Source organism: Tachyglossus aculeatus, chromosome 3 (genome assembly GCF_015852505.1).
Source record: "Tachyglossus aculeatus isolate mTacAcu1 chromosome 3, mTacAcu1.pri, whole genome shotgun sequence".
Lineage (NCBI taxonomy): Eukaryota > Metazoa > Chordata > Mammalia > Monotremata > Tachyglossidae > Tachyglossus > Tachyglossus aculeatus.
This window is the reverse complement of record NC_052068.1, coordinates 7,091,152-7,096,803: the sequence shown is the minus strand read 5'-3', so window position 1 is coordinate 7,096,803 and position 5,652 is coordinate 7,091,152. Positions and strand designations below refer to the sequence as shown.

Sequence of the window (5,652 nt, the reverse complement as noted above, 5' to 3'; positions counted from 1 at the left end):
TTTATTTATTTTACTTGTACCTATCTTTTCTATTTATTTTATTTTGTTCGTATGTTTGGTTTTGTTCTCTGTCTCCCCCTTCTAGACTGTGAGCCCACTGTTGGGTAGGGACTGTCTCTACATGTTGCCAACTTGTACTTCCCAAGCGCTTAGTACAGTGCTCTGCACACAGTAAGCGCTCAATAAATATGATTGATTGATTGATTAGTAAAGTGCTCTGCACACAATAAGCACTCAATAAATACGACTGAATGAATGAATGAATGGCACATAGTAAGCCCTTAACAAAAACCATAATAATGATAATTATTATTGTTATATAAGTTATTTGTAGTCTCTGTCTCCAATGAGGCTTACTGTCTAGGTATGAGGGAGAACTGGTATTGAATCCCCATTTTACAGATGAGGAAATTGGGGCCCAATCCAAGATTATTAGGTTTTGACACAGTCCCTGTCATTCATTCATTCATTCGTTCATTCAATCGTATTTATTGAGCGCTTACTGTGTGCAGAGCACTGTACTAAGTGCTTGGGAAGTACAAGTTGGCAACATATAGAGATGGTCCCTACCCAACAGCGGGCTCACAGTCTAGACGGGGGAGACAGACAACAAAACAAAACATATTAACAAAATAAAATAAATAGAATAGTAAATATATACAAGTAAAATAAATAAAGTAATACATCTGTACAAACATATGTACAGGTGCTGTGGGGAGGGAAAGGAGGTAGGGTGGGGGGGATGGGGTGGGGGAGAGGAAGGAGGGGGCTCAGTCAGTCTGTCCCACGTGGGGCTCAGAGTCTTAATCCCTATTTTACAGATGAGGGAAATGAGGCCCGGAGAAGTGAAGTGACTGGCCCAGGGTCACACGGCAGGAAAATGGCAGAGCTGGGATTAGAACCGAGGTGCTCTGATTCCAAGTCATGTTCCCTTCCCCTTGGGTCACCCTGACTCTTCCCCTCTCTCCCCTTTCCAGCAGCCCACCCTTGGCATCTCCTCCCTGGAGACTCTGCAGGAGGATTCCAGCTCTATTTCGGGACCTCTTGGTGTGTTGTATGGAAAGAGAGAAGGTTAGCACTCCCCTTGAGAAGGATGGAAAAGGTCTTAGTTGCCTCTACAACACATATATGGTTAAGGCACCTGTCCACATGTTTTGTGTTGTTGCCTGTGTCCCCCTTCTAGACTGTGAGCCTGTTGTTGGGTTGGGACCGTCTCTACATGTTGCTAACTTGTACTTTGCAAGTGCTTAGTACAGTGCGCTGCACACAGTAAGCACTCAATAAATATGATTGAATGAATGAATGAAACTACTTCGTGGCATCTAAACAAGTTTCCAGCACTTAGAACAGTGCTTGGCACATCATAAGCGCTCACCAAAACCTGCCGGTCTCACCTCCAAACATTGTCAAGATCCATCCTTTCCTCTCCATCCAAACCGCTAACTTGCTGGATCAATCCCTTATCCTATCCCGACTGGACTACTGCATTGGCTCATCATCATCATCATCATCATAAATCACATTTATTGAGCGCTTACTATGTGCAGAGCACTGTACTAAGCGCTTGGGAAGCACAAATTGGCAACATATAGAGACAGTCCCTACCCAACAATGGGCTCACAGTCTAAAAGGGGGAGACAGAGAACAAACCAAACATACTAACAAAATAAAATAAATAGAATAGATATGTACAAATAAAATAAATAAATAAATAAATAGAGTAATAAATATGTACAAACATATATACATATATACAGGTGCTGTGGGGAAGGGAATGAGGTAAGATGAGGGGGATGGAGAGAGGGACGAGGGGGAGAGGAAGGAAGGCTCTCTCCCCACTTCAGTCCATACTTCACACTGCCGCCCGGATCATCTCTGTGCAGAAACGCTCTGGGCATGTAACTCCCCTCCTCAAAAATCTCCAGTGGCTGCCTGTCAACCTACGCATCAGGCAAAAACTCCTCACTCTCGGCTTCAAGGCTCTCCCATCACCTCGCCCCCTCTTACCTCATCTCCCTTCTCTCTTTCTCCAGCCCAGCCAGCACCCTCTGCTCCTCTGCCACCACTAATCTCCTCACTGGGCCTCATTCTCGCCTGTCCCGCTGTCGACCGCTGGCCCACGTCCTCCCCCTGGCCTTGAATGCCCTCCCTCTACACATCTGCCAAGCTAGCTCTCTTCTTCCCTTCAAAGCCCTACTGAGAGCTCACCTCCTCTAGGAGGCCTTCCCAGACCCCTTTTTCCTCTCTTCTTCCTCATCCCCCCCACCCTACCTCCTTCCCCTCCCCACAACACCTGTACATATGTTTGTACAGATTTATTACTCTATTTATTTTACTTGTACATATTTACTATTCTATTTATTTTGTTAATGATGTACATCTAGCTTTATTTCTATTTATTCTGATGGCTTGACACCTGTCCACATGTTTTGTTTCGTTGTCCGTCTCCCCCCTTCTAGACTGTGAGCTCATTGTTGGGTAGGGATTGTCTCTATATGTTGCCATCTTGTACTTCCCAAACACTTAGTACAGTGCTCTGCACACAGTAAGCGCTCAATAAATACAATTGAATGAATGAACAAATCCATCATTATTATTAATGGCACATAGTAAGCGCTTAACAAATACCATCATTATCATTATTTGGGCTAGTCACTTCACTTCTCTGGGCCTCAGTTACCTCATCTGTAAAATAATAATAATAATGACGGTATTTGTTAAGCTCTTATTATGTGCCAAGCGCTGTTCTAAGCACTGGGGTAGAGACACAGTAATCAGGTTGTCCTACGTGGGGCTCACAATCTTAACCCCCATTTTACATATGAGGTAACTGAGGCCCAGTGAAGTGAAGTGACTGGCCCAAAGTCACCCAGCTGATAAGTGGAGGAGCCGGGATTAGAACCCACGACCTCTGACTCCCAAGCCCATGATGCACTGTGGGCTTTCCTAATGGCTAAGCACTGTCCAATGGTGGCTGTTTTGAATGTTGGAATCGATGGGACTCTAGGTCGTTACTCACTTCTTGCTGAAGGCTAGAGCCAGGCCTGGGATTCAGAAGGACCTGGGTTCTAATCCCAGCTCTACTACTTATCTTCTGTGTGACCTTGGGTATGTCACCGCTTCTCTGAGCCTCAGTTACCTCATCTGTAAAATTGGGATTAAGACTGTGAGCTCCACGTGGGATGGGGACTGCATCAAATCTGGTAACCTTGTATCTACTCCAGCACTTAGAACAGGGCTTGGCACATAGTAAGTGTTTAACAAATGCCATTATTACTATTACCTAATCAGAGAAATCTGTCATTAATGACTTTGTGCAACCTTGGAAAAGATTCAGATAATTTTTCTTTCATGCTTGGATCTCACCTGAAGAAACCAGTTGAAAGAAAAGGTCCAAATCAGTCAAAACCTTAATGCGTTTTGAGTTAATTGAATAGATAACTCTACATTTTCAAAGAATTTGCACATTCCTGAGCCAGTTCTATAGGAGACCAACAGAGTAAGTGGGGTCATTTTTATTTCTTTGGAGCTGAAGACTGTGGGAAGTTCCTTGGAGTTTCTCAAAGCCTGGTGAAGTTACAAGTATACAAACTTTAAGGCAAGGATTTTGTTGAATTCCTCTTTCACTCAGATGTCCAGCATATGGAAGCCCTCCAAGAACTTTCATTGTATCTAGAGAGACATGTTAATACATTGGCTGAGAATGACAAATGTTGAAAGGAAACTGAAGAGTTAAAGAGACCAGTCTTTTTTGAGTAAAATAATAATAATGATGATGTCATTTGTTAAGCACTTACTATTCATTCATTCATTCAATCGTATTTATTGAACACTTACTGTGTGCAGAGCACTGTACTAAGCACTTGGGAGAGTACAAGTTGGCAACATATAAAGATGGTCCCTACTCAACAATGGTACGTGTCAAGCCCTGTTCTAAGCGCTGAGGTAGATACAAGGTAATCAGGTTGCCTCATGAGGGGCTCACAGACTTAATCCCCATTTTACAGATGAGGTAACTGAGGCACAGAAAAGTTAAGCAACTTGCCCAAAGCCACATAAGTGGAGGAGCCAGGATTAGAACCCACGACTTCTGACTCCCAAGCACGGGCTATTTCCACTAAGCCACGGTGCTTCTCTGGCACAACATAGGGAGAGAGGGAGGGAAGAGAGGAGATAGAGAGGGCACTTGGGAGCAGGAGAGGGTGGAAGGGAGAGAGGCAAATAGGGAGAAACAGAGAGCGATGGAGAAAGATAGAAAGAGAGAGAAAGAGAGGGAGAAGAGGAAACAAAAAGACAAAGAGATGACAGTGAGAGAGAGAGTGAGGAAGACAGCAAGCAAGAAAGAGATGACAGAGTGACAGAAAGAGAGAGGGAGGAAACAGAGAGACAGAGATGACAGAGTGAGGGAGAGAGATCCAGAGACAGAAAAAAGAGATACAGAGTGATAGAGGGAGAGAAAGGAAACAGACATAAAGAGATGACAAAGTAATGATAATAATAATAATTATGGTATTTGTTAAGTGGTTACTATGTGCCATGCACTATTCTAAGCACTGGGGTAGATACAGTGTAATCAGGTTGTCCCACGTGGGGCTCATGCTTTTAATCCCTATTTTATAGATGAGATAACTGAGGCCCAGAAAAGTTAAGTGGCTTTCCCAAGGTCACGCAGCAGACAAGTGGCAGAGCCTGGATTGGAACCCATGTCCTCCGACTTCCAAGCCCGTGTTCTTTCCACTAAGCCACTAAGAGAAAGTGAGAGGGAGAGAGGAGGGAGAGAGGGAGGGAGGCAGGAAAGAAAGAGAGATGGATGGATGGATGGTTGGATGGATGGACTGGATGGATGGAGTGAACTCCTCACTCTCGGCTTCAAGGCTGTCCATCACCTCGCCCCCTCCTACATCACCTCCCTTCTCTCCTTCTACAGCCCACCCCGCACCTTCCACTCCTCTGCCGCTAACCTCCTCACTGTACCTTGTTCTTGCCTGTCCCGCCCCTTGGCCTGGAATGCCCTCCCTCCGCACATCCGCCAAGCTAGCTCTCTTCCTCCCTTCAAAGCCCTACTGAGAGCTCACCTCCTCCAGGAGGCCTTCCCAGACTGAGCCCCCTCCATCCTCTCTCCCTCCCCATCTCCCCACCCTACCTCCTCCCCCCCACAGCACCTGTATATCATCATCATCAATCGTATTTATTGAGCGCTTACTATGTGCAGAGCACTGTACTAAGCGCTTGGGAAGTACAAGTTTGCAACATATAGAGACCGTCCCTACCCAACAGTGGGCTCACAGTCTCAAAGATATGTTTGTACAGATCTATTACTCTATTTATTTTACTTGTACATATTTACTATTCTATTTATTTTGTTAATGATGGGCATTTAGCTTTAATTCTATTTGTTCTGATGACTTGACACCTGTCCACATGTTTGGTTTTGTTGTCTGTCTCCCCCTTCTAGACTGTGAGCCCGTTGTTGGGTAGGGACCGTCTCTATATGTTGCCAACTTGTACTTCCCAAGCGCTTAGTACAGTGCTCTGCACACGGTAAGCAATCAATAAATACGATTGAATGAATGAGTGAGTGAATGAATGAGTGGGTGGGTGGATGGATGGATGGGTGGATGAGTGGGTGGGTGGATGGATGGATGGGTGGAT

At 44.9% G+C, this 5,652-nt stretch overlaps 1 pseudogene; it reads left to right on the top strand.

The window, feature by feature from the left end:
* Positions 1 to 1,049: 1,049 nt before the first annotated feature.
* LOC119925934 lies at positions 1,050 to 1,157 on the top strand (annotated as a pseudogene).
* The last annotated feature ends 4,495 nt before the right edge of the window (positions 1,158 to 5,652 follow it).